The 22,505-nt window shown below is 32.6% G+C and overlaps 1 non-coding gene and 2 pseudogenes across 1 annotated transcript; all 3 read right to left on the bottom strand.

Moving 5' to 3' along the window:
- Positions 1-1,681: 1,681 nt before the first annotated feature.
- LOC127128312 (ATP synthase subunit alpha, chloroplastic-like) lies at positions 1,682-3,231 on the bottom strand (annotated as a pseudogene).
- Positions 3,232-4,509: 1,278 nt separating this feature from the next.
- LOC127131783 (DNA-directed RNA polymerase subunit beta-like) lies at positions 4,510-5,995 on the bottom strand (annotated as a pseudogene).
- Positions 5,996-21,447: 15,452 nt separating this feature from the next.
- On the bottom strand, positions 21,448-21,554 carry LOC127133021 (small nucleolar RNA R71). Its single transcript, XR_007807021.1, has one exon. It is a non-coding gene; the product is annotated as a small nucleolar RNA R71 (small nucleolar RNA).
- Between the last annotated feature and the right edge of the window lie 951 nt (positions 21,555-22,505).

The following is a 22,505-nucleotide window of genomic DNA, read 5'->3' as shown; positions in this document are numbered from 1 at the left end:
ACTCTTTTTCCCCATGAATCCTGGATAACAATGATTTATTTTTTTATATCAGATTTGAAACTTGTAATTAATTCAAACATTTAAATATGATCAAACAAAAATAAAAATCACTTTGTGATCGTATATCCTACGAATGAATCAGGTAACGTATCTAAAAAAAGAAATAGAACTATGGATTCTTGATTGTATAATGTATTTTTGTGTTATGAATTTAGTTTAGTAATTTTGTCGAGATCTATCTGTCAAAATACCTTCAACAAAATCCAAAAATGAGATTTGCCCCCTTTTCTAAATTCCATTAGAGGGCCCTTTACGAAACATGGAAACACTCTATTTCTCATAAAATTATGCACCTATTTCGTAATTATGACGGATTCCCTTGTTCGACAAAAGATCCTTTTATATACAATAATGGTATTGTAGTGGGTATAGTTTAGTGGTAAAAGTTCGATTCATTCTATTAATCCCTTAATAGTTAAGGGGTCTCTTGCGTGATTCATATCACGATCAAAAATTGTATTTCTCACTTAAAGGGATTTAATCCTTTATACCTCTCAACAAGCAATTCGAAGAATAATATACATTATCGTAATTTGTGTACAATTTAGAATTGATTCTAAAATTATGAAACATAAGTTTTTACAATTGGATCAAGAATCCCAATTTTTAAATATAAGCAAAGGATCTAGGGAGAAAGATATCTGAAATTTGTTTCCAATCGTAACTAAATCTTCCCATTTTTTTATTTGTTTTGTATAGGAGAGAGTGAAGTAAAATAGCTATTAAACGATTTTTTTTAGTTTACTAGAAACATCAACATATTTTTTTAGCTCGACAGAAATTTTACTCTTTTCCTAAAGATTCTATCAAATAGAAATAGAGAACGAAGTAACTAGAAAAAAAGAGATTGTTCAAATCCTCGTTTTCTACAGGGATCATCTAAAAAGAAACATTAATTGTATTCATACTGAAAGACTAACATATATGTTATGGGTCATTTTTTTAATGTATTCCATCTATATCTTAAATTATTCTGTAAAGGAGCTGAATGAAACAAAAGTTTCACGTTCGATTTTGAATTAGAGATGTTCATTCATAAACGTCGACTATAACCCTTAGCCTTCCAAGCTAATGATGCTGGTTCGATTCCTGCTGCCCGCTTATATTCAATCTCTCTCTCTCTCTCTCTCTCTCTCTCTCTCTCTCTCTCTCTCTATATATATATATATATATATATATATATATATATATATATATATATATATATATATATATATATATTCTATTTTTTAGTAAATTTCTTAATTTAGTTATTAATATTCAATTTGAATTATTTAGTCTTATTATATTTAAAATAATTCTTATTTCAATATTTGGATAGATAGAGTATTTTACAGAATTCCTTTTTTTTCTTTCCCTTGAAATTTTCGTGAAAAGGGAAAGAAAAAAAGAAAAACGTTCATTGTCTAATGGATAGGACAGAGGTCTTCTAAAACTTTGGTATAGGTTCAAATCCTATTGGACGCAAATTTATTACATATTGAATTGATTGCATATGTATTACTTGAATTCGTATATTTCTAAAACTATATTGTAAATTTCTTATCTTTATTATTCTTTTTTAAATTTTAAATATTGAAACAGACTAATTATCTAAATTATAAAGGTATGAAATTTGGAATTAATTTTTTTTTACTTGTTCCTGAAGTCAAAAGAGTTGCATCTATTCATGAATAACTTCCTTCAAAATGGCTTCTGCTTCTCCAATGAAGGTCTTGGTAGAAGATATGATTTCTTGAATTTAGGTTTCTTCGTTTTTAAATAAACATGTAACTCAACGAGAAATTTACTTACCTGTGCAATTTCTAATGAATCAAGATAACTATTCGTTCCAGTATAAATAGTTATTATCTGTTCTTCCACAATAGTAGGAGTTGATTCAGATTGTTTAAGCAACTCGCGCAATCATTGACCTCTTTCCAATTGATTTTGCGTAGCTTTATCGATATTGGAAGAGAATTGTGAAAAAGCTTCTAATTATGAGAATTCTGTTAATTCCTATTTTAATTTACCAGCTACTTGTTTCACGGCTTTTATTTAAGTCGTTGATCCAACTCTGGAAATGAAAATACCCATATTAATTGCAGGTTTGATCCTAGCATTGAATAAATCGGCAGATAAGAATATTTGACTATCTGTAATGGAAATGAAATTAGTAGGAATATAAGCTGAAACATCTCTGGATTGGGTCTCAACTATTGGTAAAGCAGTCATACTTCCTTCACCTAACTGAGAACTTAATTTAGCGGCTCTTTCCAAAAGACGCGAATGTAAATAAAAAACATTTCTAGAATAAGCTTCGCGACCTGGTGGTCTTCGTAATAGAAGATAAATTTGGCGATAAGCCTGTGCGTGTTTGAACGGATCATCATAAATAATTAAAGTGTGATGTTCACAGTACATAAAATATTCAGTCAGAATTGCTCCTGTATAAGGCATGAGGTATTGTAATGTAGCTAGGGAATTTGCTGTTTCTGCCACTATAATAGTGTATTCCATTGCCCCTCTTTCTTGTAAAGTAGTTACTACTTGAGCCACATAAGATGTTTTTTGACCAATAGCTACATAAACACATACTATATTTTGTCTCTGTTGATTGAGAATCGTATTTGTAGCTACTGTTGTTTTACCTATTTGTCTATCTCCAATAATCGATTCTCGCTGGCCACGCCCTATAGGGATCATATAATCAATAGCAATAAGTCCCATTTGAAGAGGCACATACACGGAACGTCTGGAAATAATACCGGGAGCGGGAGATTCAATTAACCGAGATTCCGAAGTTGAAATTTCTCCTCGATCGTCAATAGGTTTAGCTAGGGCATTTACAACACGACCCAAATAACCCTCACTTACTGGTAACTGAGCAATTCTTCCTGTTGCTTTTATGAAACTTCCCTCTTGTATCATCAAACCATCACCCATTAATACAACACCAACATTTTTTGATTCCAAATTCAAAGCAATGCCTATGGCGCCCTCTTTAAATTCTACTAATTCACCTGTCATTACCTCATCAAGACCATAAATATGAGCAATGCCATCGCCTACTTGAAGTACGATACATGTATTTACAATTTTTACTTTAGTATTATATTGCTCAATACGTTTACGGATAATTTGACTAATTTCATCTACACGACTGGTTACCATGAATATTTCTAAATTTGATTCTTTTTCTAAGAAAAACAAAAATAAGTCCTCCATATACTCTCTATTATAGTAGAGCAACTAATCAGTTCTATAGTAGAGCAACTAATCAATTTTGTTTTCTTTCATCGACCTAAACATACCAATAGTAGCATCGATCGTACGTGAATGTGACTCGTTGTTTAACCGTGTTCTTCCATCAAATATTCTTCTCTCTCCCAGATACTCGGGTTCAAATATCCATGGATTCGATGTTTGTTTACTAGCCTCATATAATTCAGAAAACACAAGTTTTCTGGAAGCCTCTTGTTCATATCTCTCATCAAAAGGTGTTATTCGATAATGTCTATTTAGCATACTCCCGGCTAATCCGAGTGAACATTCCAATATTTGTCCTACATTCATTCAAGAAGGGACCCCTAATGGATTGAAGACTATATCAACGGATATTCCATCATGCAAATAAGGCATATCATGTCTAGACAAAATCTTTGAAACGATACCTTTATTTCCATGTCTCCCGACCACTTTATCAACTACTTTGATTTCACATTTCTGTAAAATATATATATATGAATCATTTCTGGATTATAGCTAGAACCTGCTTTTTTGTGGATCCATCTCACATCAATAACTCGGCCCCTACCACCTATAGGTAGTTTTAGACAAGTTTCCTTTGAGGTGGATACCTGAATCCCAAGTATAGCTCGTAATAATCTATCTTCTGGGGCATATGAGGATTTTTTTTTGCCATTTGAGGCGTTAATTTACCCACTAAAATATCACTCGTTTCTACCCAAGATCCCAAAATTTAAATTCTATTTTTGTCTAAATTTCGAAGTAAATGGGCTTCTCGATGTGGAATTTGATTAGTGATTCTTTCAGGACCATGGCTATCACATGAGTCTGAGTTTCATATTTCCGTATGTGAAAATAAGTATAAATATCTTCCTACACCATACGCTCACTAATGGGTACATCATCTTCAGAATTGTAACCTTCCCATGGCATATAAGCTACTAATACGTTTTTCCCAAAGCGAGTTCACCACCAACTGTAGCAACACCATCTCCTAAAATTTGTCCCTTTTTGTATGCATTTACCTTTCTGAACCTAGGATTTTTTATTCCTGCAAGTATTTTTGTTGGAACGTTGATATATAATTAATGGAATACTTAGAGCATTCCCACTTCCAAATAAAAGAATCTTATCACTATCATTATAAACGATCTTTCCCTCTTGTTCGGCTATAGTGGGAACTCCCTAATCTAAGGCCACTTGGCGTTCCAATCTAGTTCCAACAAATCACTTTTCGAACCGAGAAAGAGGAACGGCTTGACGTTGCATATTAGAACTCATTAAATCTCTATTCGCATTATTATGCTCGATAAAAGGAATGAGGGAAGCTCCAATAGAAAAATATTGGAAGGGAAAAATACTTCGAAGATGAACCTATTCCCATGCAATAGTCAGAAATTCTTGATGGTATCGAGCTGGAACAATCTGCTCCTCCTGAATACCTCGATTCAGTGCTAAAAAATTTCTTGTCGCTACCATATAGTATTCATCTCTACTTGGTGATAAATAAAGCATTCGTATTCTTTTTTATCTCTCACAAATTTCATAAAACGGACTTTCTATAGACCCCCAACGACCAATCCTTCCATGAATTGCCAAGGATCCAATAAGTCCGACATTGATTCCTTCGGAGGTGTCAATAGGACAAATGCGTCCATAGTGACTAGGATGGATATCCTGCATCCGAAAACTAGCAGTTTTCCCCGTCAATCCTCTAGGACCCAAAGAACTCAATTTCCTTCCATGAACTATTTGGGTCAATGGATTGGTTAGATCTAAAACTTGAGATAATGGATGTAATCCAAAAAAAGATTCATAAGTGGTTGTTAATGGCGTTGAAGTCACTAAATTATGAGGAGTCGGTCTCAATTTAGATCTAATTGCTTCACATATAGTTCCTCTAATTATATGTTCTAAACGAACGAGAGCCAATCCAAATTGATCTTGTAAGAGATCTCCTACGAAACGAATACACTTATTTTTCGAATGATTCATATCGTCAAGTGTACCAATTCCAAATTTTATTCCAATCAAATGATCCGTAGCTGCCAATATATCTCGCGGTAACAAAAATGTATTATTCTCAGGTATATCAATATTTAGCCATTGATTCATATTTCGGCGACCAATTCCTCCTAATTCACATCTTTGTTGAAAAAAAATTGTTTGTAATTCTGTACATAAAGATTCAGGAAATATGGGATCTCCGCCTACACAAACAAATTGTCGATAAAACTCCAAAATGGAATTTTCTTTTGACCCTATTTTTCCCCCTCCTTTTCATTGAGGAAAGACAAGAAAATTTCAGGGTAACAAACGTTATAAAAAATTTCGCTTAAATTTGAACCCATAGCTGATGATAGAACTAGAATAGAATTTTTTGTTTCCTACTTACACGAGCCCATATTCTTGCTTTTCTATCAATTTCTAACTCTAATCTTCCTCCCCAATCTGATATTATTGTGCCACTATAGACTCAAATTCCGTTATGGTCCATTTCTGACCGATAATAGATACCGGGGCTTTGCAATATTTGATTGGTTATTATTATGTATATTCTATTTACTATAAAAGATTCCAAAGAATTCATTAGAGGAATGTTTTCAACAAAAATAATTTGTTCTTGGATATCCCGACTGTTTTTCCAAATTAATCCCACGGATATATATAAATCAAAGGAATATCTAAGTGATTCATATACAACATTTTTTTCTTTATATATATATATATATATATATATATATATATATATATATATATATATATATATATATATATATATATATATATATATATATATATATATATATATATATATATATATATATATATATATATATATATATATATATATATATATATATATATATATATATATATATATATATATATATTTTCTTCTCTATTTCTTTTAGTATCTTCTTTATTTTCTTTATTTGTTGATTCTAATCTTTCAACATATTTTGACTTTTCAGGATATTATATTCGAGTTTAATTTTCAAGGTACAGAAAACAAATTCACCATCCTTCATGTTTCTTACTTTTTGAAACTTGGTTTTATGTTTGTAATCCTAAATTACACTTTAGCTTGGTCGTAGTTTACACTTTTATCTACTTACGTTTACCAATCCATTGCATCCAAATATGGAGCTCTTCTTCCTCTTCTTACGTACAGTTAGTTGTCTCATATATTAACTATTTTTATAGCAATCATCCATGAGATTTTTTGTTTTTATTCTTGATATTTTCCCTCTCAGTTTTGTGGATAAATATCACGTGTTGATTATTTGTGTTTATTATTTTTCTTTGCAATATCAAACATAAGTTCGGGAGAAGAATTACACCAAAAGCTACATTTACTCAATAAGATAATATCAGATAAAAAAATTTAAAAAAATCAACAGTTAAATTCAAAGATATTAATATTTATAAAATTTGAGAATAATCTATAATTACTTTCTTTGCAAAATTGATGACATATGAAATAATTATATATTAGTCTCAAATTTTATAAAAGTAATTTATATAATAATATTTTTTAATTGAACAATTGCTTTTCAAAAATATTTATTTAACATGTAACTCTTCCATATATATATATATATATATATATATATATATATATATATATATATATATATATATATATATATATATATATATATATATATATATATATTATATATATATATATATATATATATATATATATATATATAATTAAAAAAAATTAGATTAATTTATGACTATTTTTTAGGTTATCAAGCTACATCAAAATTAACGACAGATAAAACTAATTCTTTTAACATTTACACGTCAAAAAATTTATAGGTATAGTCAATTATAAATTATAATTTATGATTTAGTTTTATTAACTATCAGTTATATAGCATTAATAGTTAAATAAAAAAATTATTTGTTAAACTATTTAATGTATGTTTGATTTTTTTTTTATTTTAAAGAATTTACAAAAAAAATTTAAATATACAAAATAGAATTTGACCTATTTGATATATTGAATTGATTATTTTTTGCAAAAACAGATTTCTACATTGAAGTTAAGATTCAGTTAAATTAATTTTCATATCACCACGTATCAAAGCCACCATTATAATGGTTTATATTTTACGCACAAAACTCTGATTTCAACTTTTAATTCTGCGCCCACAGAAATCATAACAGAGTCATCTCTGTCAAAAACCACGTGGGATGTACGTATTGTACATCTGCATGAAAACTCAAATTTTCTATTTTACAGCTTTGTTGGATTCTGTTGATGTTGCTAATAAAAAGGAAGGCGTTTTTTATTTATTTAATTGTTTTTATTAATAAAGTGATACATTAACAAGCATTTTAAAATATTTTGGCAAAATAAATAAATTCGGTACTTTAAAGTTATAAAATAAAATTCTTATCTTTGATATTTTATATATTAAAATTTGTTTTAAAATTACAATTTTTTATTTAAGCCATCTACATAAGTTTGGAAAATTCAATAATGAAATTATAAATTTTCTAGATCATGGTGATAAATTAGTTCATTTTTACTATGAGAAATCCTAATTATATGATATTGATGTATGAGAATTCCTTCGTGCTTCTCTTTAAATTCATTCGTGCATCTCTTTAAATGAAATGAAAATATCTCTTATATATAAAAAAAGTTTAAACAAAAAAATCATCTATAATTCAAATTAAATTATATAATCAATTAACGTATATTTTAATCGATCAAAATATTTTAGAAGGTGAAGTGATAATAAAAAAAACACTATCAATTATTTGATTAGTAGTTTTTTTAATTAATTACAAGGTCACTGATAGATTTTATGTATTGAAAAGATTTTGTATGTGTGTAGGTGTGAGTGTGATTGCATTTAAGGATGGCAAGAATATTTTATTGAAGTTTCAACATAAATACTATCTATGAAGGCGATAAGAATACTTCATGGAAATTTCAATATAAATATTGTTAATATCATCCTTCATCAGATTTTAAGATGGGCGTCCCCTTTAAGGATCCTCATTTTTATGGAAAGATATCATAATGTTTCTTATATTTAAAGTAAGATATTTTAAAGAAAGGTTAAACATTCACGGGTCAAAGGTCTCGCATCTTATTAAAAAAGAAATTGTAAATAACTAATTATAAGAATATCTTAGGTTAGCTGAGATCCACGTCTTAAGGATGGGTCTTCCATCTATATCTTCGAGTTTGTAAGCGAAGTGAGATAATTTTTGACAAACGCCATATGGGCCATCCTAGTTAGAATGTAGTTTCTTCAAGCGACCTTGTACGATCAACTACTTTAGCACGAGGTCGCCCTCATACACTCCTATTTGGGACCACTTTGGAATTTTACCTTCTAGAGGCCCTCTGTTTGGCGGAAATCTCTCTAGTGTCGGCGATGTCATGGGTTTTGTCGATCAGGTTAGCTGCAGATCTAAGTCCCCTATCATTTTTCTCTTCATTGAACTGAGCGCGAAACCACGTAGGCGTGCCAATTTTGATCGACAGTATGGCATTTGCGTCATATACTATTGTGAACGAAATTTCTTTTTTAAAGAGGAGTAGTGTGATATGACCACAATATTTCATCCCATTGTTCGGACCACATCCGTTTGACATCGTCCAAATTTTTCTTTATTCAACCTAATATCTCCGTCTTCACCAACTTAGCCTACCTATTTTCCCGGGGGTGAAAAAATGAGATGAACTTCATTTATATCATCAGGTCTGGGTAGAAATTTCCCATAACTAAGCTAGTGAATTGTGTGCCACTGTCTAAGATGATGACTCTTAGTAAGCCACACTAGCATTTGATCCACTGCTAATAGAAGCGACAAATGCTATATATGCATATATCCATTTCGGGAAGTAGTTTACTCTGACGATTAGGAACTTTAGTTGGTCAGGCTCCAATTGTAAAGGACCTAGTATGTCCTTGCCCCATTGGTAAAATGCTCACGATAACGGGACAAAGTGAAGAATTTCGACTAGCACATGATGTAGGTTATAATGTTTTAGCACTTGTCACATATTTTGACAAATTCTTCATTATCCTTTGTTAGAGTCGACCAATAATAATCCTCCATGAGCAGTTTATGAGCAAGAGTGCACACACCAATATGAGTGTCGCACGTTCCTTGGTGGACCTCTACGAGGGTCAAGGTGATTTTTCTCTCCCTAGAAATCTTAGCATGAGAGAGGCCTTTCCCATATTATAGAGTTTCCCATACATCATGATGTATTTCGCTACGTGTTTTCAGACCTTCTTTTCCTCCATCTTGTCTAATGGGAGTTTGTATAACATTGTGTAGTGTATTATGGGTGTCATTTAACTTGTGGGGTGGAATATTATTTGTTTCTTCTATTTTAAAACTAGGGGAGGCTATAGTTTCTTGTATAACGATCCAATTATGTCCAGATTTCTTGGTGATGGTGAGTTTAGGGAGGAGATCAACTTTGGAGTTTTGTTTCTTGGGCACATATGTTATCTTAAAAGTGTTTAAACATTCAAATAATTCAACTATCTTTATTAGATAGTTGATCAACTAGACCTCTTTCACCAGATACTCCTTTGCGACCTAATTCACCATCAATTGTGATTCGCTCATGGCCTTAAGGATTGACATGGCAATTTCTATGGAAATACCCATGCGATGAGGGCTACAAGGACTGCTCTAACAAAAGGTTGCCTGGTCCATCTATCACTATTCTAACGCATCTTCCTTCCAAGTTTGAAATGTCATCCATCGATAAACCCCATATGTGGGGAGCCTTCTCACTAGCTGATGAACGAAGCTCCTCTAGGAAGTCGGCTAACACTTGCAACTTGATGTTCCCTCTGGGTATATATTGAATATCGTACACAAACAACTCCAGTTACCAAGACATAATCCTTTCTGTGAGGTTCAACTTCTTCAAAGCTTGGAGAATAAGATAATTGCTTTTTACCATTACACAATTCTCTTAGAAGTATGATATGAGTTTATTTGCAGCTATCGCGACCACTAAGACTAACATCTTAATCTTTTGGTACCTGGCTTTGGTGCCTTTGGACACCTTTCTCACAAAATAGACAGATTGATTAATTTTGTTCTTCTTTTGGACGAGCACAGAGCTCATCTCCTGACTAATGACTGAAAAATACATATAAAGGGTGAGCTAAACATTGGACATGTTAATATAGTCGGCATCGACAAAAGACCTTCAAATTAGTGAACTCTTCATCGTATTCCCTCTTCTATTCAAATTTATCATTCTTTTTCAAAGTGGAAAAGAAATGGAATGCCTTGTAATTTGCACAAGAAAATAATGGACTAGGGAGGCAAAGCACCATATTAGTTGTTCAACCTTATTAATGCTTGAAAGGCTTCTCGTATTTAAGATAGATTGACACTTATTTAGGTTCACCTTTATCCCTCTCCTGGTTAGCACAAATCCCAAGAATTTACCCATATGAATGTTGAAAGAGAACTTGAAGGGGTTTAAGCGCGTGTTATATCTCCTGACTTGTAAGTATGAGATGCAACCTAAGAAGGGGGTGAATTAAGGTTTCCCGATTTTTCTCGTTTTTGTGCAACAATTCTTAACTTGATATTTTTTCCAAAAGTTATGAATATGTTATGTTTTTAAGATAATAAAATGAATAAAATTAAAGTGCTGAAAAAATAAACGACACTAAGAAATTATAATTGTTCCCCTTATAACGTAGGGTATTTCTGGTCCCTTCACACCTTGAAGGATTTTCCACTATAATTATATCCTTGTACAAGACTCACATCAAGACTTCTTTACAACCTTTTAATACATAAACAAAAATAAAGAACAACACTTTCTTTTAAAAACAACAAACCCCAACCTTATGGTGGAATTTGAAACTCCCAGAATCTAAGAACTATTTTCAACAATCGCCAAACACTATGGTTAAAAAACAATACACATTCTATAGATGAATAAGATTTGTTCTCGATTTGAATTCCAAGTTGATATTTGTTCTTCCCTTTCTCTTGTATTACAATTCAAAGTGATAGGTTCTCATAAAATGTTTAATGAAACCTTTTTAGAGATGTGAAAATTATGCATATGGTTCCATAACTTGAAATGATATGAACACTTTTAAAAAATTGTTTCAATTGTAAGAAAAATAGTATGTGAAAGAAGTTATTTGATTTTATGATGTATATACCTTTATATATAACATTAGGAACCTTTATTAATGTATGCACATGTTTGAAATTGTTCCATAAGTCCTTGTCATGGTTTGGAAAGAAGTTGGTTGATGAAAAGAAAATTTTCTAGTGGGAACCAATTGCTTAAATCATGTAACCGGTTTTTTGATTTAAAATTTGTCCCAACGTTCAAGAAATATGAAACAGAATGAACTAGTAACTGGTTACTTAAATCAAGTAACTAATTACCTGATTTAAAAAGTGCGGCCGACATTCAATTTTTTCAAACAAAAAGCTCATGTAACCGATTACATAAATTAGGTAGCCGATTACCTTATTTAAAAATTACAGGACTCAAATTTTGATGGCTTAATTTTAAAGGTTTCCATGCATGATATTCATGGCTTCTATAGATAAATATTGATATGATTTTCGTGAGCTTCTTAAGAGATATATTATGAATTGTAATCATTCCTTAGTCATGACCAAAATTCTTATTCTTCTATTTATTTTCTTCGTCATTAATCAATACTTGATCATCTATTTCTTAATGTTTTTCTTTATTGATAATCTTTGTCTTCATTGAAACCACATTAGATAGGAGACATCTTCTTCACAATCTCCCCATTTTTTATCATGAAAAAATATATTAATGGAAAGTTTTTGTTTGATATTCTATACTCCCTCTATCTTGTATATCCCCCCTTTCTTTTTCAATTCAATATTTGGTATCAAAAAATAAAATGAACACAAAATACCATGCCTCTTCTCCCCCTTTTGAAATTATCAAAAAGAAGAAAATTGAAAGCATGGTTATATAGGGAAAGATACATCATGATAGATGAATAGATTTGGAGAAAAAAATATAATATCATATATTAAGGCACTTATCTTCTTCACAATGCTAATTCAAAGTGTCAATATTTTCAACTCATCTTCAACCAAATGAAATTGATCTTACCGTATCATATGGGTTCCTTCTACCTCTAACAACCAATATTTATTTTACAATTTTAGCATATGTGTTGGGTGAGAATATGGAGTAATGAAACGGCCTAGATGGGGGCTGATACACCCTTTAAAAATAATTCTAAAATTTGACCGATTTTCCAAAATGGATTATCAGAGTTTTTTCAAAAATATGCGCATAAAGTTTAAAGCGAAAATATGAAGATTATAATTTTGTTGAAACTTGTTCATGTTAACACTTAACCAATTCACAAATACCAAATATAGTTTTATGATGATACACAAAATATAATCAATTGATTCAGTTGTATAATTCATGAGGTATGTTTATATAGTAATTCAATATCAATGAATTCTAACCTCAACAGTTTCCTCAGGATTTAATCACCACTAAAGCTCGATTAGAAACCAATTCTAACAAAACCTAACCTTAAGTAATAAATCACTACTAATTGAATAACAGAGAGAGAGAGAGAGAGGGAGGGAGAGAGAGAGAGAGAGGGAGAGTACATCAGGATATATCATGGTTCGACGTTCGTCCTCACTTTGCCTACTCCACTCTTTAACTCTTTCCCATTGGAACTTGTCATGTTCCTTTTTATTTTGACAAATATTGCAAGAGTTCATATAATCACTAATTCACAATAATGTTGAGAAAAGTAAATCTCCTATATGGATATTGACTTGTATACAGTGCAATGCCAAGCTCTTATGCATAATCTTTACTCGATACACGCTTCTTAATCTTCCAGCTTCACCAATCTGCTCAGCATCTTTATGTATGGAAATCAACCCTTGATCCCGGCGATTTATTGAGCGATGAACTATCTGAATATTTGAGAAGAACTCCATCGTGTTCGTATTTTTCATACCCTAATTTTTAGAAGGGGCTAAAGGGAAAAAGGTGGGTAAAGGAAGCTACAAACTTGAACTTCTTTCATAAAAAAAACCTTGACTTTAGGTCATTGAATTTTCAAACTTTCTTTCTTCATAAATGCTTCAAAAAAACTTTAAGCATATCAAACTCTTTCTATAAGACTAAAAAAGACAAATCTCATTCAAAACTTTTTCCACTTGAGTTTTTCATTTTTAAACCCTTTATCAAAAGAGAAAAGAGAATAGACATGAATAATCGTTTTAGTTGAGATATAAATCTTCTACCCCATAGTAATGATTGAAATTGATGTTGATTCTTTTCCATATGAAGGAGTTAGTGGCATACTTGTAGATTTTATATCCAAGTTGGAGCCCTTCCTTCATAATGATGCAAAGATCCATCTTACCATCTTATCTTATACTTGGTAATGTTGAAGTCCATTCCTTTATCATCTTTCTCAATTAACACATTTGATGTCATGGGTGTTGAAATACTATTAGAATCTTTCATATCGAACTTAATGAGAAGCTATAGCAGTATTTCGTTGGACTTATGAAAGTTCCTTCTTCAGCTTGCTTGATTTGCAATCCTAAGAAATATGTAAACTCTCCCATAAGAGAAATCTCAAATTCTCCCTACATCAAACTTGCAAACTCTCGACAAAGAGATTTGTTAGTAGAACCAAAAATAATATCATCTACATATATTTGAACTAAAAGAATATGATTTGCTTTGCGTCTTATAAACAAAGTGGTGTTCACTTAACCATGATTGAATCCTTGTTTGATTAAAAATCCACTCAAACACTCATACCAAGCTCTTTGAGCTTGTTTGAGACTATATAATGCTATTTTCAATTTAAAAACATGGTTACGATTATCATGATTCTCAAAACTCGGGGTTTATGAGACATACATCTCTTCATTTATATGATTGTTAAGAAAAACTTATTTAACATCCATTTGGTAAAGCTTATAATCCAAACAGCAAGCAACGCCAAAAGGAGTCTAATAGCTTCTAGATGGGCTACAAGAGCATAAGTCTCCTCATAGTTTATTCCTTCAGCTTGACTATATTATTTTGCAACTAATATTTCTTTATTTCTAATAATTATGTCATTTTCATCCATATTGTTCTTAAATACCTATCTAGTGTCAATGACATTTTTATCAAATGGACGCAAAACAAGGTCCCAAACACCGTTACATTTAAATTGGATAAGTTCTTCTAGCATAGTAAGTAACCATCCCCCGTAAAGTAAAACATCAAATATAGATTTAGGTACTTATAGAAATTATTGACCTGTGATATAGTGCTTACACCTCTTTTTAACGTCTCTAAAAGTTTGATTTAACAATGACCTTTTGCAATTGTCCAATCTTGAGGCAGATGGTTAGAGGTCTCTTGTTTGTCATCCTCATGTAAACTTTCCTCTTTATCTTAATTAATGTCCTCATCCTTTGATGAAGGAGGTGGATCCTCTTTGGAAATTTTGTTGTTGATTAACTTCTCCATTATCACACCTGAAACATCAGAACAAATACATGTCCTCGTCTTTTGGGGTGAGGACTCATCAAATGCAACATATATAGATTCTTTTGTTGAAGCAGTTCTATGATTGTAAACCTTATAAGCTCTACTCGTGGATGAGTACCCTAAGAATATCACTTCATCAGACTTAGAATCGAATTTACCAATATTGTTCTTTCTGTTATTTAAAATGAAACATTTGCAACCAAAAATGTGAAAAATAAGTAATATTTGGTTTTATACCTTTAAGTAACTCATAAGGTGTCTTCTCTAGGATAGGTCGAATGACCATTCTGTTTAAGACATGGCAGACAATATTAATTACATCCGCCCAAAAGTACTTAGGTAGGCTCGTTTCACTTATCTTGGTTCTACTAATTCTTCTAAAACACAATTTTTATGCCCAACACACCATTTTGTTGCGGAGTTCTTGGAAATTAAATGTTATGAGCAATCCCATTTTCAGTACAAAAGTTTTGAAATTGATGGTTTACAAATTCACCACCATGATCACTACAGAGTGTGATGATTTTCAAACTAAAAATATTTTGGACAAGCGTAGCAAAATCAACTAAAGCCTTAAAAGTGTCATCCTTATGAGTTGAAAATAACTTTCAAGTGAATTTAGAGTAGTCATAAAAAATCACAAACGCGTAATAATTTCCTCATAAACTTCTTGTCCACGAAGGGCCAAACAAGTCTAGGTAGAGAAGTTCGAGAGATTTTGATGTCAAAACAACCTTTTTCAATTTAAATGACACTCCAACCTTTTAAGGCTACTTTATAACATTAGTGAGAGGTCTCTTGGTCCCATTGGAGCACTCCAACCAATTTTTATGTATCAGGTCATTCGTGCTTACATGTAGTGCGAATAAGATGGCCCTCCAAGTTGATTAAGGGTAGCCCAACCCACGATGATGTTGAAAGGTGATAAAGCGTCTAATACTAGGTATACGATCTTGATTATCTCCGCGTTCTCGTTTAACCTGGATGTTGTGTCGAGGTTTATGTGGCCCTCTACATGTATGTTCTCTCCAGAGAGCCCGACTATGGAGTCTTGGAATGTCCAGATGTCTTCTAGATCAAGTCAGAGTCTTTCAAAAGCGTCCTAAAATAGGGTGTCTAATGAACTTCTACGGTCAATCAATATCCTTTTTAAGTCCCAATTGTTGTATTGAACTATGATGACCATGGGTTCATTTTTATGAGGGAGGATATCGTCAACATCTTTATTGGAAAATGTGATTTCTGGCTCTTGCTGCTTTTTTGAATCTGCCTATGGACTGACGAGTACGACACGCTTCGTCCAAATCTATCAGATATACTTTTGACTGGAAAAGCTGGACTCCCAGCGTCCAGCGAACCCTTCTACTATACTGTTGACAACCGCATCTGCGTTGGTGGGCGTTACAGTGCATCATTCCTCTATCATGTCGAAGAAGGCTAATTATGTGGTTGGTGAATGAGAATGAGTATGGCTCAAGTCATCTTTACCGGAGCTCTACAATGGGCGCCAATTGTACAGGGTTGTCTAATGGTTTAGAGCATTTGGTTATGTTTAAGGCTAGCTCAATTAGGGTTGCGATAAGCTTTGTATTTGGTTTTCTTATAAGAGATTGGAGATCCCCTATCCCTTCCAATGATGAATTATTTTTAGGAAACACTCTTGGACATGTATTAAAGAGTCATATGGTGGTTTCCCAAGCTCCCTCCTAAAAAAATGTGGCAAAGAGAGGACTTGTTCTTCCTTGAATCACTAGGAGGCCATTTTCCTCCATTGATTGCTTTCTTTAGACAATTATTGCTAGGACCCATCATCATCCATTTCATTACGTGAGCGGGCAATTGAACCTGACTTGGACGACCCAAGCCAACTTCAAGCGATCAACCCTACTTCGAATGATTTCCCAGCTCAAGCCCAAACGAGCGACCTATCATATCATTCGGGTACTCGCCTGACATCAACGTAGTTAGCTTGAATTGCTTCTAATTCATGGACTATCCCTTCTAAAACTTAGTAAAATTATCCCGGTAAAATGTTTATCCCAGTAAAATGTCTAAATAACATATTTGTTTCTTAAATTACTTAGTTAATGTTCGATTACTATTTTGAAAATGTTAAAAATAATTTGGAGGTGTAGATTTGATTTTGATGTATTTGTTTCATCCAAAATATTGTTGATTATTTTTCAAGAATTGATTCTACCTTGAAGCAAAGTTTTGTAAATTTATATCGAAGTTTATTATTTAATTCATTTTTATTTGGATGCGTCCAAACTAAATTAATAAAACTTTAAATTTACTTTTAATGAAAATTAATCTTACAAAATTAATTAACTTAAAGTCAATTTTCATATCATTGCATATCAAACACATATTTTAAGACTTTTTTATTCCCTTGTCCTACTTTTGAAAAAAAATTCCTTAACTACTCCATTTTGAAAATAAAATTCTAAACTATCTCATTTGATGAAGGGACTCGACCATTGAATGGTGGATAATATACTAAGTTTTTTTAAACGTGGGACATCGGCCAATGAATGAATGAGACATTAATATTTTTTATTTTGTTTTATTTATTTAATACCTTTGACTCCTCGGTCATTGAAAGACTGAACTTTCTCTTTTAGAATTTAGCTTCATATTCTCGACCAATGAATGATCGAGCTTGTTAAAAAAAATAATTAAATAATTTTTTTTAATTTGAAATATTTTAGGATTTTAATTTAAAAAAAGGGCCACCGAAGAATCCATTATAATGCTTTACATTTTATGCACAAAATTCTCATTTCAACTCTTAATTCTGCGCCCACAAAAACCAGATACTGAATCATCTCTGTCATAACACGTGGGATGTACGTATTGTAAGAACTACTGTACATCTAAAAAGTACATAGAAAACTCAAATTGTCGTATTTTACAACACTGTTGGACTGCTCACAGTACATCTAGTAATTAGCCTCATAGAGCCCATAGTACTGAAGTCCATGTTGCTGATAAAAAGGAAATGAAAATGTGTTATTTTTTATTTAATTTTCTTATTAATTAAAGTGATACATTAACAAGAATTTACAAAATTTTGAGAAAATAATTGATGGACATGAGTTCGGAAAATTCAATGGTGTTAAAAAGGAAATGAAAATGTGTTGTTTTTATTTAATTTTTTATTAATTAAAGTGATACCTTAACAAGCATCTTTGATTTTTTATTGTTAAAAATTGTTATTGTTAAAATTGTTTTAGAATCACAATTTGTTATTTAAGCCATGTACATGAGTTTGGAAAATTCAATGGTGAAATTATAAATTTTCTAGACCATGGTGATCAATTAGTTGTTCTTTACTTATGAAAACTCATGATTATGTTTATAATATTGATGTATGAGAGGACCTATTGGTGTCTCATTTGAGTATTTAAGAGAATGTTAGATGACACTAAGGTTATAATTTAGATACAAGTTGCATATCATGAAATTAACATAAGAAATAATTTTTTAGATTTTTCATTACTTCCAAATCACAATAGAGCATCCAATATATAGTTGTGATTTAGATAATGATTGGGCCATGGCCCACTAAACTAACAATAACATAAAAATAATAAATTAGAGAAATATTAAAGATATTCCCATTTTAATAATAAAAATCTTTAAATAAAACTAATTGTTTTTTCTATTTAATGTGCCTCTTCTTAATAATACTCATTGGGTCAATGAGAACCTTGTCCTCAAGATTCATAGATGAGAGACCATGAGGTAGAAAAAGGTTTGAGGCAAAATTGCGTGTTATTGGGTCGAGTTAAAAAGGACAAAAGGCTTGAAGGGAGTTAGGTGGGGAAACACACGTCGCAGGTAGGGACGCAGCCGCAAAAGGGTTAGGGTTGGGAAACGTTGAAAACCGGTTGGCTTGTTTGGGAAAAAGGGGAAATTTGAATGGGTGGTGAGGATTGGAGGGGAGAAGATAAGGATGAGGATGGTGGGCCCGAATGGGGACAGGTGACGCCTCGAGCCAAGTGAGAAGTGGGGGAACTGTTGACTTGACAACCTTGAGCCATGTGAGGAACATAAACGTGTTTGAGAGGGAAAAAGTATAGTCAGTCTCCACGTGGGCCCCAATATCACGTGAAGCCACGTGCTTTTTGTTGAATCCAGTTGGTGTACGTGTACTTGTAGGGATGTAAAGTCCATTTTTTCTTGAGAACTAACATTGATGTTAGTGTTTTTCTCTCCCTTAAATTATTTGTTACCCACTTTAACACCATCAATAATTTTATTTATTTTGGAAGTTAAATCAAGAACTGTCTCTTTCTCTTGCTTTGGAGCAGAACCACCACAAACTGGCCCATTTGTTTTGAATGATGTAAACCTTATAACGTTTTCTTCCTCTTTCTTATACTCCTTAGTTTGATTGACCTTTGATAAGTCTGCTTCAAAGTATAATTTTTTGTGACTTGGAAGAGGACGAAAATCCTCATGCAGTTGTGTACCAAAATATGGTTTCAAGAGTGAAACGTGGACCACCGAATGAACACGTGAAGAGGAGGGAAGATCCAACATATAAGTGATAACGTGAAAATTCATATATATTTCGACTCGATTCGCATGCAATTTAGTGTCATTTCCATTTGTCTTTGTAGTATTATGCCGATATTATTTAATTATTTCATGTATTTATCGAAGAAGAGAATATGTACGATAAAAATCGGAAAAAGAGCAAGAAATGAAGAAAAAACGTATAAATCATCATTTTCTGGTGCATGGCGTTCGCCACCGCCTCATGGTGTTCGCCACGCACCTCACCAGCCATGTAATCGACTTTTTAAGGCCATGGCGATCGCCATGGACCTCGTGGTGTTCACCATGAACGCGTAGTTCAGAAGAAAAAAAAAAAAGGAAACCAACATGCCCAGTCTCCACCAACTTCCCTACTTTTTCTCCACGATTTCCACACGACTTATGGGAGTTTCCCAGTAGCATATGACTATATATTGGTAGTTTTCATGAGATTTTGAATCCAAGTTTGTACGCATAAGTTTTATTCTTAGTTTTAAGCTGAAAATACATTCAAAAGTGATAGAGCTCTCACATTGGGGGACAATCACACCATAACTCTTAGGATTTTTTGTTGTAAGCTTGGATCAAAGTAATCGTGCCGACAATAGAAGTTATTTCCTGTTCCGTTCTATGTACTCGAAGTTATTTCCGCGTTAATTCCAATTTTTCAGGTTCTTTATATAATTGCTTTGATTTAACTTTATTTGTTTGAAATTTGTTTACGTGTAATATTGTTGTTAATTTCCATTACCATGAAATACATGTTTATGTTTAATATTATGTATGGCTAAATTGCTTTGATTCCGGTATGTGAGGACCATCGTTCCGAAGGAACTCGGTAATAAGTTGGCGTAAACCTTTTTATAATTTTTTTTTAGGTTTTGATTTTTAATTTTAATTCTGAAAAGTTATGAACGAGAGTGAAAACATTCAGCTTTCGAGTCAATACCACGAGAGTGTGAGGCTTAAACCGGGTAGTAAAAATTGGACATTAATCCTAAACACAGCAAGAATGCTTTAGGATTAATTAGAACTTATTGGTTTTCAAAAAGTATTTACTGATTCAAATGAGTTAGCGAGAGAAAACATATGGTCTAGAAGTATAGCTAGAGTCAACAACACGAGAGTGTAAGCTAAAGGTTTTTAAATTAATATTTGTTTACTGAAAAGTGATTTAATACATTAACACACGCCGACAAATTATTGAGTCCCTGAGGTACACCGGGATCCATATTAAGGTCTCTCCTTTCTGATATATTTTCTAAACTTTATTCTAATTTTAGTTTTAATTTCCCCTAAATCAAATTTTCATAAGCCTTAGATTTACATAACACCAATAGATAGCGATAAGTTTGATTATTGGTCCATGTGGATTCGATATCTTTTAAAACTACGCGATACGATTGTGCACTTGCAGTTAGATATTTCTATAGACTCACTAAGTCGCCATCAAGTTTTTGGCGCCATTGTTGGGGACCAATTTAGACAATATCGTAACTCCGTTGTTGCGCACTATAGACTAAGGCAACTATTTTTCCCTTTTATTCGTCGGTTGTATGCCAAACACTCGTTCCTCGGGGGACTAGCTAATACAACCAATAAATGAAATCCAGCATTTTATTCTAAGACATTGAGGTAGAGAATTTCATTTAGAATACAATATCCCAACTCTTGATATGACTGCAAATCAAAATTGTCCTCTCAAGGACTACGTTGCTCCATTTGAAGAAGAGCCACACTCGAGCATTGCACCTCTTGGCATCGAGGCAAATAATTTCGAGTTAAAACCTTCACTGTTGCAAGCTATGCAACAAAACTAGTTCTCTGGTAATCCTACAGAAGACCTGAACCTTCATTTATCAGTGTTTGTGCAGTACGCAGACATGTTGAAAGCTAATGGTGTTGATCCCGGAGCTATAGGATTACGTCTCTTTCCCTTTTCTTTGAGAGATAGATCCAGAGCTTGGCTCCAATCTCTACCATCTAATTATATAACTACATAGAATGAATTGAAGAAAGTTTTTTTAGCACAATACTTCCCACCTAACAAAACGGCTATGCTAAGAAGCCAAATCAACGAGTTTAGGCAAAAAGATAATAAATCTATTTTTGAAACATGAGAGAGATACAAGGATATGTTAAGGCTCTGCCCACATCATGGACTTGATCCATGACTGATTATCCATAATTTCTACAATGGTCTCTTGTACAATACCAAACTAACCTTAGATGCTGTAGCTAGTGGTGCTCTAATTGATAAACCCTACGAAGACGTCTATCAACTCATAGAAAATATGGCGCAAAACCAATATCAATGGGGATGTGAGCGAATTTTTGCAGAGAAACCACTGATAAAGTGCAAAATATACGAAGTAAATGACATAGAACATTTCAATGCTAAAGTGGACACCTTCATTAAGAAGATCGAGAGTTTGATCGTAACTCCAGCAGCTACCATAGCTACTACAACATCTAATTGCGAGTTATGTGGAACCCCTAGACACAGCACTCCCAAATGCCACCTATTGGATGGAATTCCATCCAACCAAGTAAGCTATGCCCAAGGGAACCCATACTCCAATACTTATAACCCTGGCTGGAGAAACCATCTAAATTTCTCCTATAAGAACAACAACGCGTTGTTTGCTCCAAACCCAACACCTATTGTTCCTTCAGGTTATCAAAAAGGAGCCTCCGCTACTCCTTAAGCACCTAAAACATCAAACATTGAACTAATGATAGAGAGATTTATTGCAACCCAAAGCCAATAGAACAAAGAGTTTACAAACCAGAGCGTTCACACGAATGAGCTGATTAAGCAATTGGCAAGTAAGGTTGACTCTATGGTTACTCATAATAAAATGCTAGAAACCCAAATTTCTCAAGTTACCTAACAACAAGCAAGAAAAGTATCCCCAACTGGGATATTTCCTGGCCAACTATAATCTAACCCGAAAGGCCATGCTAATGCCATCACACTATGAAGTGGGACATAATTAGATGGGCCAATGGATCCAAAAATTCAAAATACGCCAATGTCTCAAAAAAATGAAAAGGAAACCGAAAAGGTAACAAACAATGAACCAAATGACAATGGACGAGATAATAAAATGAA

The sequence above is a fragment of the Lathyrus oleraceus genome, chromosome 3 (assembly GCF_024323335.1).
Source record: "Lathyrus oleraceus cultivar Zhongwan6 chromosome 3, CAAS_Psat_ZW6_1.0, whole genome shotgun sequence".
Classification (NCBI taxonomy): Eukaryota; Viridiplantae; Streptophyta; class Magnoliopsida; order Fabales; family Fabaceae; genus Lathyrus; species Lathyrus oleraceus.
The sequence above is the reverse complement of the archived record's forward strand: the minus strand, read 5'-3'. Positions and strand labels throughout refer to the sequence as shown.